The following is a 15384-nucleotide window of genomic DNA, read 5'->3' as shown; positions in this document are numbered from 1 at the left end:
TTTCTCATTCCGGGAGATGGGCAGACAAGGAGAGTGCCAGGCCTCAGCAGAGGTAGCGGACTCTTTTGACGGAGGCCTTGGCCAAGGCTGGAACCCCGGGCCGCGTGTGTCCCGAGGCTCTGCGTTGAGGCCAACATCTAAGGCCTCCAGGAGCCTTGCAGGCAGATCCAGAAGGAGCCCAGATTAGAGTCGGCCTGATTGATTACAACCCAGGGATTAGGGGAGGGCAGTTAAGCGTTTGTTTAACCTTGCTCTAATTGTCTCGTCTTTCCTAACAGAGTGACTAGTAATCCTGTTTGAGGCTGAGTGCAGCACTCCTTTCTGGAGGACAGAGTTTTTTGTTTTTTAATTTATTTATTTAATTTACTTTTGGCTGCGTTGGGTCTTTGTTGCTGCGCAAGGCTTTTTCTAGCTGCGGTGAGCGGGGGCTACTCTTCGTTGTGGTGCGCGGGCTTCTCCTTGCAGTGGTTTCTCTTATCGCGGAGCGTGGGCTCTAGGCGCGCAGGCTTCAGTAGTTGTGGCATGTGGACTCCGTAGTTGTGGCTCGCGGGCTCTAGAGCACAGGCTCAGTAGCTGTGGTGCACCGGCTTAGTTGCTCCACGGCATGTGGGATCTTCCCGGACCAGGACTCGAACCGGTGTCCCCTGCATTGGCAGGTGGATTCTTAAGCGCTGCGCCACCAGGGAAGCCCGAGGACAGAGCTTTTATTGAAAGGCATCACACCTCTCAGCTCTCTACAGGCCATGCCTGAGCCACCGCTGGTTCTTAGGTGTGGAGGCCGCAGCTAGGGGTCACAGGGAAGATTCTGCAGCCTCCAGGTGGGGCCAGCCTCACCCACCCCAGAGTGTAAGTGCAGAACACTGGGTGGGGGGTTTCTCCACTGAGCTGTCTTACTTGCAAGGACCCCTCAGGTTCCAGAACCAAACAAGAGGGCCAGGAGGCGCAGAGAAACAGCTCCTGCATTGACTGTCTCCGAAGTCAGGTGTCCATAGAAGGCTTTGTCCACTTTATTTAATATGAGCCCTGCATCAGCCCTGCCAGGCGGGGGTGACGGATGAGGACACATCGGTGCAGGGGGGCCTCCCAGCTTACGAGTGGATTGGGATGACTTCTGCTCTCCGACGCTGTGGGTGGCCCAGAGAGGAGGGCTGATCTTCTTCATAGGAACCGCCGGCTGGTGCAGGTGGGGTCTCCAGGGTAGTGTGCGGACGGCGCTTTCTGGGTTTGACAGCCAGGCTCCCGTAGGCTCTGGGTGATGGCAGGAAGGTGTCTGAATCGGGGTGGCCCACCCAGGGATTCCAGGGTTTTAAAAAACATCAGCCAGGGCTTCCCTGATGGCGCAGTGGTTGAGAGTCCACCTGCCGATGCAGGGGACACGGGTTCATGCCCCGGTCCGGGAAGATCCCACGTGCCGCGGAGCGGCTGGGCCCTTGAGCCATGGCCGCTGAGCCTGCGTGTCCGCGTACAGCAAAAAAAAAAAAAAAACCACAAAAAAAACATCAGCCAAGCTGACCCTCGTGCTTGTTTTGTATTTGGGCCTCAGGCACGTGGTGATACTGGCTTCTCACTCCCCCACCCCCAGCTCCCAGCCACCTGCCCCCAGCCTGTGCCGGGGAGGAGTCACCAGCATCAAGAACCACTGACCCGCAGTGGAGAAGCTAGATTGAGGGACTTAACAGCCCCCCACCATCTATGGTGGTGAGAGCCAAGTGGGGGAAGGTTGATCAGCCTCTGTCGGATTGTCCCGCGAGACAGAGGGCGGCTCTCGCAGCCGGAGGGACTGCTGTTTTTCACCCGTGTGAGCGGCTGGAAATCATGTGCTCCACGAGGCTGCTCCTGGGGCCGCACAGCACTTGGGGGGTTTCCAGAAGTCTGTCTCCTAAGGGAGGGGCTGCAGGATGGCGATCCTGCCGTGAAGCCAGGGGGCAGGTGGCCTGGTCCCGTCAGCAAGAGTGTGACCGTGTGAGTGGCCCAACCGCTGCTGCTTCTCCGGGATGCTACAGCCTCATGCTCATTACAGAGCTTCCGGCTTGTCCTCCTTGCTCGAGGAAGCAGGGCAGGTGGGCCGGCGGAGACCTCACTGTCTAACAGTCATGAAATGTTAGAACAGCTGCTGATACTCACTGGGTGCTCGCCCTGTGCCAGGCACTGTGCTGGATACTTCCCTCACGTTATCTCGTTTCATCTTTGCGACACTCCCGGTGTCAGCACTGACGCTAACCTCCTTTTACAGATGAGGAGATGCCGAGAGACTAGGTAACTGGACTGGGCGTTGCCGGCCTGGCTTTTGACTCCTTTTGGAGGCCCAGCCGCCCAGTTGGTGGTCACTGGGAGCTAGATGGGCAGGACAGAGTGCTGGCTGGGTCTGTAACTCCTGGCGGGACTTGAGGCAGTTACCTTCTCGAGCTTCTGTTTCTACAGCTGTCAAGTGAAGACAGAAATGCCTGCCTCTGAGAACGGTTGTGAGGATGGAAGGAGATGGTCTGGATCAAGGGTCAGGAGCTTCCAAGATGGTCCTCTACGCTCCTGCCTCCTGGTACTCGGCCCCGGGCAGTCCCCTCCCACTCTGCACAGGGCTGACCCGTGTGACCCATGGATGTGGTGGGAATGACAGAGTGTAAGGGCCAAGGCACAGTGTGTTTCGTGCTGTCCTCTCTCTTGGGTCGCTCCCTCTGGGAAGCCAGCCGACACCCGTGAGCTCAGAAGTGGCTCTTCCAGCCCTAGCTGAGCCTTGTGATGACCACAGTCCTGGTCAGCCTCTTGACTGTGACCCCCTGAAGGACCTGGAGCCAGAGCCGCCTTTTGCTAAAAGCCCCTTTCGGATTCTGGATGCCCAGAAACAGCATGAAATTATGAACGTTCATTGTTTTAAACCACTAAGATTTGGAGTAATTGGTAACACAGCCATAGATCACTGATACAAAGCGCCGTAAATGCTCATTTCCTTTCTGTTGTTTCACTGACTCATTTTTGTTCCACTGGCTGCAGAGATGCCTGTTTGCTGCTCTCCCTCATAACTGCAGGTCTTGATGGCTCACATCAAGGCCTTTGCACAGAGCACCGGGGTTGGTCCCATCCAGAGCCCGCAAGGGCACATCTGCTTTGCTGGTCCCTGGAACCTTCCGTCTTTGGCCTGAGCTTGAGGGCTGGTAGGGAGGTGACGGGTGAGGGAGAGGCAGGTGAAGAGTGGTCTCTAGTCCATGGGTTTCTCTTGCTTTGTTTGCAGGAGTTGTTTTAGTTGAGAGTGAGACAGGGATGTTCCAGCCTTTGAGTATGGGAGGAAAATTCATGTTCTTACTTTCTCCTCCTCTTTCTTTATCTTCCTCTTTCCCTGGCTCAGCATTACAGACCACCTGAGACAAAGACTTTTTCCCTTTTGTGGGGGTCAGTCTGCAGAGAGCCGGTCCTAGGGCCCAGAAGGGAGCCGGGGGCAGCCGGATGGTCTTCCCAAGAGAGGGTTCTGGGCCAGCAGCGAGGGTAGGAGGGTCCCCTTTTGAAGCAGGCCAGGCAGGTGGGAGGCCATAGGAAAAAGGCAGGGAGGGTATAGGCCGGGCGCAGTCTGTTGCCTTTGAGAGAGTCAATCTGGCTGGTGGGAAGAGGCACTTACAGCCTCTGCCAGTGATGTCCCTGTTGTTGGCCCCAAACAGACTGATGTCACTGGCCAGTTGCAAGAAACTGCATTTCGGACCAACGGCTTGATCTCTAGTGCCCAGCGGGGACGGAGTTTTACAGCCTCAAGCTTCTTCAGATTTGCACAGAAGGGCCGAAGGTGTCCCCTGTAAGATGCCTCACCAAAGTCCTTGTGGCTACCCTGTCCTGAAGGACCTGTCCCTTACCTTCTCATTCTCCATAAAAAGCAAGATGACTTTATATGGTTCATGGAGAGAGAGGGCTGTGTTCCACTTAGCTTGATCTGCTCGGCGGGTACGAGTGGTCTTGTTAAATCTGTACGTGCTTTTATTTATGTATTTACTTACTGCTTATTGAAGTATAGCTGACTTATAATATTAGATTCATAGTGAGTCAGTATTTTTGCAGACTGTACTCCATTATAAGTTATTACAAGATAATGGCTTGTCCATGCTTTTAAAGAGCTGTGTTGTACATCCTTTATTGTTTAGTTATCCATAATTCAGTCATTCAATAGAGCTTTTTAAAAAATTTTTTGAAAACATTCTATAGAAGTGTAACAAACCTACAGAAAGTGTACAGACATTAAGTGTCCTGCTGATAGCTTTGTACAGACTGACCATCCAGATCGATTGACAGGGCGTCAGCTGTCCCCAAAAGCTCCCCCGACTTCCAACAACCACCCTCACTTCTAAAGCCATCCACAGGGACTTCTCTGGTGGTCCAGTGGTTAGGACTCTGTGCTTTCACTGCTGAGGCCTAGGTTTGTCCCTGGTTGGGGAACTAAGATCCCAAGAGCCACACGCGTGGCCAAAAAAATTAAAGAATGAAGCTCTCAACAGAGTTTTTGGACACCACTCATATGCCAGGCATTGTTCTAAACACTAGAGATTTAGCAGTGAACCAAATGAAATCCCTTCCTAAAACACACTGGTGGTACTAAATGACAGGAAGGGAAATGAGCAAGGGACTAGGATAGAGAGAGAGGGTGAGGGTGGTAGGGGTTTGAGATAGCATGATAGAACCTCTCTGTAAAAACCTAAATGAACTTAGGAGCAAGTCCTAATAATATCTGAGAAAGAGGGACTAGCAGGTGCAAAGGGCCTGAGGCAGAGGTGTGCTTGGCAAGTCTGAGGAGTGAGAGAGGAAAAGTGGAAGGAGATGGTAGAGTCAGAGGCGTGATCTTGGAGGACTTGTAGGTCGTGGTAAAGACTTTGGACTTGGGACTTCCCTGGTGGTCCAGTGGTTAAGACTCCGCGCTTTCACTGCAGGGGGCCTGGGTTCAATCCCTGGTCGGAGAACTAAGATTCTGCATGCCGCACAGCACGGAAAAACAAACAAACAAAACTCAAAAAAACCTCCTAAGTGTGAAGGGAGCTGTTGGATTGTGTTGAGGTATAGGCATGACATATTCCTATTTGCATTTACATTTTTTAAAATAAATTTATTTTATTTATTTATTTATTTTTGGCTGCATTGGGTCTTCGTTGCTGCGCACGGACTTTCTCTAGTTGCGGCGAGCGGGGGCTACTCTTCTTTGCGGTGCGCAGGCTTCTCATTGCTGTGGCTTCTCTTGTTGCTGGAGCGCAGGCTCTAGGCTCCCGAGCTTCACTCATTGTGGCATGAGGGCTCAGTAGTTGTGGCGCACGGGCGTAGTTGCTCCGCGGCATGTGGAATCTTCCCAGACCAGGGCTTGAACCCGTGTCCCCTGCATTGGCAGGCGGATTCTCAACCACTGCGCCACCAGGGAAGTCCTGCATTTACATTTTAAAATGCTCACTTTGGCTGCTGTGTAGCTAAGAGAGTTGTTAGTGAAGCTAGTCTTCAGAAGGTGGCACAGAGGGAAGTGAATCACCTTCAAGGATGAGTTGGAAGCCACTTGGGCCTTAGCGATGCACACAGAATCACCCGCTGGCCACCAGCGTGCAGGCCTCCCCTCTCCTCCGTGTCTGGCCGCTGAAAGGGTGGGGGCTTTCAGGTGTCCCCTGGGTCTCTGAGCTGCTGGGGAGGCATCGTAGGGCGGAGCCAGGCGCGGAGCTTTTCCTCCCTTCCCCCTGCCCAGCCTGGGTTCCGAGGGAGTTAACTGCACACTTGGGTGCTGACCAGTGCAGCTGGGCTGAGCGGAACGACGTATGAAGATCTTGGGCCTGACCTTAGAGACCTTCGAGAGGAACCAGGCCAGTCCCGCTGTGCTGTGGGCTTCCCTGAGGGGCCTGCTCTGAGACCTTTCCCTCCGGCTTATGGAAACTCACGTAGCCCGGATGTCAGAGTTGCAGAAGCTGCCAGGGGATCTGCCTCTGCTTTCCTGGGCCCCTCTCCCTTCCTCCCTCCCTCCCTCCCTCCCTCCCTCCCTTCCTTCCTCCCTTCCACACTGCTCTCAAGATACCCTATGGTGGACCTAGAGATGATCCTACTAAGTCAGTCAGACAGAGAAAGACAAGTATCATATGATATCGCTTATATGCAGAATCTAAAAACAAAGATACAATTGAACTTGTTTACAAAACAGAAACAGACTCACAGACTTAGAGAACGCATTTATGCTTACCAGGGCAGAAGGGTTGCAGGGAGGGATAGATTGGGAGTTGGGGATTGACATTGTACACACTGCTATATTTAAAATAGGTAACCAACAAGGATCTACTATAAAAAGATTAAAAAAATTTTTTAAAAGGGACTTCCCTGGTGGTCCAGTGGTAAAGAATCCGCCTTCCAGTGCAGGGGACGCGGGTTCAATCCCTGGTTGGGGAACCAAGATCCCACATGCTGCAGGGCAACTAAGCCCACGCACCACAGCCACTGAGCCCACGTGCCACGACTAGAGAAAGAAAACCCTCACGCCACAACTAGAGAGAAGCCTGTGCACCACAACGAAGAGCCTGCATGCCGCAACTAAGACCCAACACGGCCAAAAAAATAAAGAAAATAAATAATAAAAATAAAATAAATAAATATATATATTTTAAACCTATAAAAAAATTAAAAAAAAAAAAAAAACCAGCGATGCACTATGGAACAGTGAGAACCAGCTCAGGCCCTGGAACCTCATGACCAGGGTTGGAATTCGGTTTCGTTGCCTCCAGGCTATGTGACCTGGAGCAAGTAAGTCACTAACCTCTCTGTGCTTCTGTTTCCTCATATGCAAAATGGGGACAAAAGGGATTAAATTAGTTAAACCACATAGCACACAGTAAGCCTACAGGCCCCATCCTCTGCCTTCCGGGTCACTGACCATCCCCCCACCCCCACCCCCCACCCCACCCCCGCTAGCCTGTACGGCGATTAGTGCTGCATGTCTTCTTTGAGTTGTCTGAGATCACTGCCCCTGGACCCTCTTTGAAGGAATGCATTTGGGAGATTATAATTAGAATCATTACCATTTATCGACCTTTGCCCACATCCCAGCTGTATGCCAAACACATCATCTCACCTCACCCTCAAAAAAATCCTGTTTTCTTCCCCGTGTTATAGAAAAGAAAACTGAGCCTTAGAGGGATGAAGGAACTTGCCAAGGTCCTCTGACTGGTTATCGCAGAGCAGGATCCGACTGCCCGCCCACAAGCTGCTTCTCTCCAGCCAGGAGCAGCGTGATGGTGCCGGCTTGCCATGGTTGCTTAGGGCTACTGGTTTCCAATTCTTGCTCAAGGCCACCCTGCCTGGTCCCAGTGACTCTCCCTGCATCTGGCTATAGGATGGGCCAGAGAGGACCTCTCTGCAAAAACCTACATAAACTGAGGAAGCGAGTCGTGTAATATCTGGGGAAATGCATTCCAGGCAGAGGGCACAGCACGTCCGAAGGCCCTGAGGCATCTTTCAGAGAGGGTGTTCCTTGGGCCTTCTCCCTGTGGGCCTCTGGTAGGCCATCAGGGACACAGGGAATCCTGACTTGCTGACGCTGGCTAACACGAGGAGCCTTTCTCTGAAGGTCCCTGGCATTGCTGTGTGACTGGAGGGGCCTGTGAGCTCCCCGGCTGCACTTCAGGAATTCAGGTCCAGCTAGTGGCAGGCCACAGAGGGTGCTGCCCGAGTCACTGTGGAGTTGTCAGCCCCTCCTGTATCTTCAAATAGCATTTTGGAGAGTGAACTCTTTTTTTTTTTTTTTCTTTTTATATCTGTTCATTGTGGTAAAATATACATAAAATCGACCACTTGAACCATTTTTAAGTACGTAGTTCCAGTGGCATTAAGTACATTCAAGTTGTTGGGCCACCATCCTCAGCATCCATCTCCAGAGCTCTCTTCTTTCCCCAAACAGACACTCTGTCCCCATTAAACACTAGCTCCCCCTCCCCCATTCTACTGGTACCTCCCCTTCTACCCTCCGTCTCTGTGAATCTGCCTTCTCCAGGCGCCTCGTACAAGTGGAATCATACAGTATTTGCCCTGTGGTGTCTGCCTCCTTTCATTCAGCGCAGTGCTTCCAAGGTTCATCCGTGCTGTCGGGGAGCGGACGTTTTTAGAAATAGATGAGGTGTTCGCAGTGTATGCCGGCCCCTGCCCCAGGAGCTGCCAAGGAACAAGAGGAGGAGAAGCCCAGGTCCTGGATAAAGTAACTCACATCATCCCTACACCTGAAGGCTGGGGCTCCTGGCTTCCTCTGTTTGCATTTCTGTAGATGGGCGCATCTTGAAAGCAAGAACCCTGTCCCACATTTAGTCCTCCACGGGCTGTGTGTTTAGGTGCTTCTCATCTCAGCCTCATTCTCCTCATCTGTGAAATGGACTTCATGCACTGATTCTCAGATTATCTTTGGCCCTATTGAGCTGGCTTCCCGTGGCCAGCCCGGAGCTGCCCCTTGTGTGCCAGGCCAACTGGGAGCAGGTGGGGGAGGAGTCCTTCTTAGACTATGACTTTTTTATTTATTAAAAATTAATTAAGGGACTGATGTATCAGGACTTAAGAGGAGTTGACAGGTCACATGGTCTCGGAAAGCACAGGGCTGGTAATCTATTTAAAAAAACATTTTCTTCTTCTTCTTTTTAATTTAATGAAGGAAATCATTAGCTGGGAAATTGGTAGAGCTGATTTATTCCTGTTTGGGGGAGGGGGAGTGGAAGAGAAAATCTGCTCTAATTACCATTTGTTCTAAAACTATGTCAGCAAAATATTCCCATTAGCTGGGCCTGGCATGGATGGAGACAGGGCCTCCAGCTTCCTTCCCTTCACACCGTGCTCTGGGCAGGGGCAGGAGGCTCTTTCTGGAGCCAGGTGGGCAGCCGTGCTGTCAGCAGAGTTGCATCTTCTTAAAGGTCCCAGCAGACCTGCCCAGGCTCCCCGGTGTGTGTTCTGGTGGGGCCCCGGCTGCCCGCGAGCCCCGGGGCTCTCACACTCAGGGCCAGGTTCCCAGGGATGCGGGACTGGGACCCCCTATCTGGGAAAGAAGACTACGTGCCTCCTGGGCTTCATCTGGTTCCAAGGGGAGGCAACTGGGTTCACCCTAAAAATAACCAAACATGCAAACAGCTTCAACAGGCAAATGTTTTTCGTACCCGTGGGCCGAATAATTTAAAGGTACAGTTGTTTTTCCACTGTCCCAGTCTGTTTGTCTTCCCGGAGTGGGGAGGCTTTCTCGGGGGTGATCTGGGCTCTTCTGGGGTCACTGTCTTCTAGCACCCCGGTTGAGGCCCGGCTGGGTGCTGAGGCCTCACTGTGGGCCCTCAGCCACTGGCCTCTCCGTGGACACCTCCTGCCCAAGTCTGGCGAGGGGTGAGCCCCCTGCCTCTCCCACGCGCTGGCCGGCCTGGCTGGAGTACTGGTGCCCCTTCAGGCTTGCTGTGTGTGCGCAAGGGGTCCACCTTATGCCTTAGTTTGATTTTCTGAGCTCGTCTAGCCCAGAAACAGGAGTAAAGCAAGTTCTCAGAGAGTAAAACAAGTAGGATGTGGAGAAGGTGGAAGGCGAGGGACCAGCTGGGTGTGAGCCCCGCTCTGAGCAGTGGCTAGGTCTAGATCAGGTCTCCTGAGCCCCTGCCTGTGCTGGCCTCCCCACGTTGGGGGCATCTGGGTGCTCTGGGCCCTCGCCCACCTCTATCCTTCCTCACTGCCCACAGCACCACTGTGAGGCCCCAAGGCACATTGTCACATCCACGGCCGGGGACCCTGTCTGTCCCTGTAATAATCTTCCCGTGGACGTGCCATGTCTAGGGGGAAAGCCCACCATCAAGTGGGGGGGTTCCTGCGGGCGCTGAGTGTGGTCACCCCTTGGGACGGTGGGCCTGGGACTCCAGGGCAGGGGTCTAAAGCCATGGGGCGGGGCCACCGTCGCTGGGAGTTGGTCCACAGTGTGGGGGAGGGGCAGACCCAGACCTGTGGGGTGGGGTACTGTCCTCTACAAAGTCTTCATTCATACACTCACGCGCTCATTCACTCATTCCAAAGACTCGTTCAGTGCCTGCTGGGTCCCAGGCTGTCTTCTAGACCCTGGGGATACAGCAGTGAAAACAACCCAACCAAAATCCCTGCCCCCATGAAGCCTCCATTCCAGTGGGAAAGACAACTTTAAAAAAAGAACGTGCTACACCATGGATGAACCCGAAAGATGTTACACTGTGTAAAATAAGCCAGACACAAAAGGACAGATACTGCATGATTCCATTTACATGAGGTGCCTTAAGCAGTTAGGTTCAAAGTAGCGTGGTGGGTGCCAGGGACCGGAGGGAGGGTGGAATGGGGAGTCAGTGTTTAACGGGGACAGAGTTCCAGTTTTACAAGATGAAGTTCTGGAGATGGACGGTGGTGATGGCTGCACAGTAGGGTGAGTGTCCTTAATGCCACTGAACCGTACACTTAAAAATGATTCAGGGCTTCCCTGGTGGCGCAGTGGTTGGGAGTCCGCCTGCCGATGCAGGGGACGTGGGTTCGTGCCCCGGTCTGGGAAGATCCCACATGCCACGGAGCGGCTGGGCCCGTGAGCCATGGCCGCTGAGCCTGCGCGTCCGGAGCCTGTGCTCCGCAACGGGAGAGGCCATAACAGTGAGAGGCCCGCGTACCGCAAAAAAAAAAAAAAAAAAAAAATATATATATATGATTCAGATGGTAAGTTTGATGTTACGTGTATCTTACCACAATTCAAAAAATAAAAGAAGAAAGAAAAGCCCACGGTATATTAGATGAGGATCAAAGCTATGAAGTAAATGGGAAAGTCAGGGGAGTGCCGGGGCTGGGGCTGAGTTTGAAATAAGTAAGGGGGTCGAGGAAGGCCTCAGTGAGGAGGGTCCCAGAGCCGAGGCTACGGGGGAGGCAGCTCTGGGCAGAGGGTGCCTGGGTACAGATGCCCCGAGGCAGGCAGGGCAGGGCCTCCAGGCCTTCCCCTGTGAGTGGGGTGAGACCAGGTGACTTCAGGGCACAGGCTTGAAGGGGATCCCTCTGGCCATCCTGTCGGGGAGGAAGGGGCATGCGGGAAGCTAAGAGAAGGCTTTGCAGGGGGAGGGGGAGCCAGCTGGGCCCGCGGTCCTCGGCGGCCATTCCCAACTCTGGGTGACCCATACCTGTTGGTGGGCTCAGAGCACAACTGGAGTTATGGTTGTTTGTGGTTGCGTTTAAGTTTTTCCACTGCCACCCCCGAGATGTCACTTCTCTCTGACTTGGGACGGGTTAGGGTGGGTGAGGGGCAGCAATGGGATGGCTTGGCCAGGCTTCAGTTCTGGCTTTGAAACCACACAGCCATCGCCCGGGCCCTTGACCTGCCCTGGCACGGGGTCAAGTGCTGGGTGCCCCCTCCTACCCGGGCCTGTTCCAGAGTCTCCTGCCTCTCAGGAGGCCCATGCCAGCCAGGCTGGGGGGAGTTGGGGGCCTGGGCTTCAGCCCCAATTCCTCCCGCCTTGCCGTGGGCTCCACCAGCTGAGTCTGGGTTTCTGCATCTGCAAAGTTAGGTTTGGATTATAGTCCAGCCGCTGTGCCAGGGCACAAGCCTGTGAGAACAGCTTTGTGCACGTGGGAAGGTGTCCCTGAGGACCCAAGACAACACAGCGCAGCCCGAGACCACGAAACCCCTGCACAACCCCACGGGGGTCCACTGCTGCCACTTTAGGAATGGGGGGAGGGTCTATTCCAATCCTTCATCTCCTGACCTCAGGAGTTGCCGGGGAAAACGGCAGGAGATGGGGTTCTAGAATAGGGGTCTAGGGCCAGTAGGGACAGGAGGAGAGGTCAGCAGTTCAGGGACCTCCATCATTACGGAGTCCACCACGTCCACTCCCCGGCTGGCACCCAACTGCCCACCCTCTGTCCTTTTAGAGGGAGCCTTGGGGGCCAGGCTTTAGACAGAAGCTCACTCCACTGCCCAGACACCATGGGGTAAGTAGGGAGAGGAAGGGATGAAGGAGAGACGGAGGAGCTATAGGTGCTGGGCTTGGGCCGTGTCCTACCTTCCCATCCCAGTAAGTCCTTAGAGCTGCTCTGTCCAGGGTGATCACCACCAGCCCCGTGTGACTTCTTAATTTTAATTTTAAATAAGTGAAATAAGATTTAAAATTCCATTGTCCAGTCACACGAGTCACATTTCAGATGCTCAATAGCCCATGGGCTAGTGGCGGCCGTACTGGACAGCCAGGCGTAGAACGCATCCGTCAACCCAGAAAGTTCCATAGGGCAGCGCCAGTCTCATCTCTAGAGCAACCCCAAGTGGTAGAGACAGTTGCCCACCTTTTTACAGATGGAGAAGCTGAGGCTCAGGGAGGGGAAATGGCTTGCTAGCCAGGCCTCCAGGGAGTGTAAAAGAGTACTCAAACCTGGGTGCGTCGAGCCTCAGAGCGTGGATAACGGGGTCCGTGTACACAAGTGTCCTGCTGCCCAGAGGGCTGCTTCTTGGGACGGAGGAGACCAAAGCCCACTCGCTGGCCACACACATGCTGTGGGACCTCTGCCTCAGTCCCCAGGGCCAGCCGGACCCCCCCGCAGGCTCGATTACCCAGTGGGGAGCAATGCTTTAATGAAAAGGCCAGACAAGGATTAACATTCTGTTTGGGGCCTCCGGGGCTGCACCTTTGAGACCGAATCCCAAATCCCATAGGAGAGGCTTCAGGAAACATCACTGGACTCTGAAAAACTCATTCTAAAAGTAAGAGAACGATAGCCAAAAGCTTGGAGACAGCCCATGTGTCCGATGAATCCGATGCTGTGATTCAGCCATAAAGAGGAATGAAGCACTGACCCAGGCTACAAAGCGGACGAACCTCGAGAACATGCTGCAAAGTGAAAGAGGCCGCACACAAAAGGCCACAGAGTGGATGATCCCATTGATACGAACTGTCCAGAACAGGTAAATCCACAGAGACAGAAAGCAGACTGGTGGTTGCCCGGAGCTGGGGGGAGGCGGCATGGGGAGTGAGTGCCTATTAGGTTTGGGGGTGATGAAAATGTTCTGGAATTAGAGATGACGGTGGCACAGCACCGTGAATGCACTCCATGCCTCTGAACTGTGTACTTTAAAATGGCAAAAAAGGTCAGTTTTATAGGTGTTTTGCCACATTAAAAGTGAGAGGAGGGCTTCCCTGGTGGCGCAGTGGTTGAGAGTCTGCCTGCCGATGCAGGGGACACGGGTTCGAGTCCTGGTCTGGGAGGAACCCACATGCTGTGGAGCAACTAGGCCCGTGAGCCGTGGCCGCTGAGCCTGCGTGTCTGGAGCCTGTGCTCCGCAACAAGAGAGGCCGCGACAGTGAGAGGCCCGCGCACCGCGATGAAGAGTGGCCCCCGCTTGCCACAACTAGAGAAAGCCCTCGCACAGCAACTAAGACCCAACACAGCAAAATTAATTAATTAATTAATAAGCTCCTACCCCCAATTAAAAAAAAAAAAGTGAGAGGAAACGGTAGGATGTAGGTAGTGTGTGTATGGGTGTTCTTTAGGAAATGTGTTCAGCTTTGCTGTTTGTGTGAACCTTTTCATAATAAAGTGTCGAGGGGGCAAGTGAGAAGAGGATTGTGAAGAGAAGAATGTTTCCCAGGTCATGGCATTCAGAGATAGGACTCCAGTGGGTCCACCCTCAAGTCTTTCTGTGTCAGAGCTGCAAGGCCTTGGCCTCTGCGTTGGCTTCAGCCTTTCCAGGGCCTCTGTCCCGACCGTGGGGAGCGAGGGGAGGGGGGACAATGGGTGCTGTGCCTGCCATGCTCCCGTCTACCTGAGGAGACAGCGTCCCTGAGATGGTGTCCATGCCCCTCCACTGGCCCCTGCTGTTTTGGTGTCCAGGTTAGGAGATGGCAGGGTTGTGCCCATTTGAGATCAGGAGTGGGGGCCCAGAGGTGGGCCTGGATGCGCCCCCTGTCATGTTATCTCCAAGGGGAGGAGCGGAGACCCCAGCCCCGGCCTCCCTGGCCCCATTCCTGCAGCTTGGAATGGGTGCAGGGCCAGTAGCCACGGCCAGTCCTGGAGCTGGGGTCGTGGACAGGAGCTGTGGCAGGGCCGGCGCAGGCAGGTGGGAGAGCCAGCCCAGCGTGGGAGAACCGCAGGGAGCCAGGGCCACGGAGCCTTCAGGGGCCGTCCACCCGGGAGGGCCGTCCACCGGCAGGGCCGTCCACCCGGGAGGGCTCACCCCCTTCGTCCTTCTCCACTTCCTGCATAGGAGGTTCTGTGCATCGAGGTCCTCCCCTAGTTGGACGTCCCCTCATCCCTGAGGGTGGGAAATGTGGCCGAAACTCATGGGGAAATGTGACTCGGGGTCTGGAGACTCTAATTTTTAGAAACCGAGAGGCAGGTGGAGGTCTGAATGCCTCCCCAAACACCAGGGCCCCAGGTGGTACCCAGGCCGCTGGGAGAGTCTCTGGTCCCCTCAGTCCCCGGGGAGTCTGGCTGGACTGGCGTGGTGTGAGATGAGGGGTGGGGAGCACCAGTGAGCCTGGAGAGGAAGACTTGAACCTCCTGCCCCCTCACCCCCCTCTCCTCCAGGGGGCAGAGAACTGCTGCTATTGCCCCACTGGGTCAGGCCAGTTCCCCTCCCAGTCTGGCCGCCTCGGGCCCAGAAGGCCTGGTTTGGTGGAGGCTGCACCAGAAGTGTGGGGATTGGCTCTGAGCTGATGCCTTCCCTCTGGCATAAGGTTCCTCCACCCGCCTCGGGCTCTGCCAGCGGCTCCCCTTTCTCCATGGCAACTTAGCTCAGTGGTCCCAGTGGAGGAGAGAGAATCAATTCTCCCTCTTCCCTCCCTCCCTCTCCTCTCTCCCCACCCCTTCCTCTTGGCTTCCCTTCCTCCCTCCTTCGTCCCTGCCCGGCTCGCGGCTCCTCCATCCATCCGTCCGTCCCTCTGTCTCCGAGGCGCCCTCCCGTCTCCAGGCATGAGTTGCCGTCAGAGCTGCGTGCCAGGGGCGGCTCCCTGAGGCCGTCAGCATGGGGAGCTTGGGGGACCTCCGCAGACATGGGGGGCTGCTGGACCAGCCCCAGGCCGGCTCCTGTGGCGTGTGGCTCCCAGCTCTAACACTTTGTCTCCCCTCTTCCCCTTCCTTACATTTTCTTCCTGAAAGGTAATTTTCTGCTAAAACTGTCAGAGCCTTAGGATGGGTTTATTAGCAAGGCAGGCTCTGTCCTGGTCACGTGGGCTGCTGTTTTCCCTGGAGTAGCTGGGATGGAGGGAGAGAGGGAGGGAGAGGCATGGCCTGACTCAGAGCTCAGAGTTTGGGCGTGTGGGGGGTCTCTCCTCCAGGGTGGCTGTGAGAAGCCCACTCCCGACTCCTGGTGCTTGGGTCTGTGGCTGTCCGTTGCTCTTCCAGTTTTCAGCCTAATTGCTACACACCATGAGCAGTCTGCTTTCCTGGACCGTGGTCTGACCA

General features: G+C 54.6%; 1 protein-coding gene across 5 annotated transcripts in view; it reads left to right on the top strand.

Moving 5' to 3' along the window:
• PITPNM2 (phosphatidylinositol transfer protein membrane associated 2) overlaps positions 1-15384 on the top strand; it is a 147684-nt gene that overhangs the window by 53542 nt on the left and 78758 nt on the right. Inside the window, exon 1 of one of the 5 annotated variants that reach the window (XM_032654617.1) lies at positions 12601-12886. The exons of the other annotated variants lie outside the window; for them this stretch is intronic. The gene's annotated coding sequence lies outside the window, so the exon portion shown is untranslated. Of the gene's footprint in view, positions 1-12600; positions 12887-15384 lie in introns of those variants that run through there. 5 annotated transcript variants of the gene reach the window in all.

This window comes from Phocoena sinus, chromosome 14 (genome assembly GCF_008692025.1).
Source record: "Phocoena sinus isolate mPhoSin1 chromosome 14, mPhoSin1.pri, whole genome shotgun sequence".
Taxonomy (NCBI): domain Eukaryota; kingdom Metazoa; phylum Chordata; class Mammalia; order Artiodactyla; family Phocoenidae; genus Phocoena; species Phocoena sinus.
This window is presented reverse-complemented; position numbering and strand designations above follow the sequence as displayed.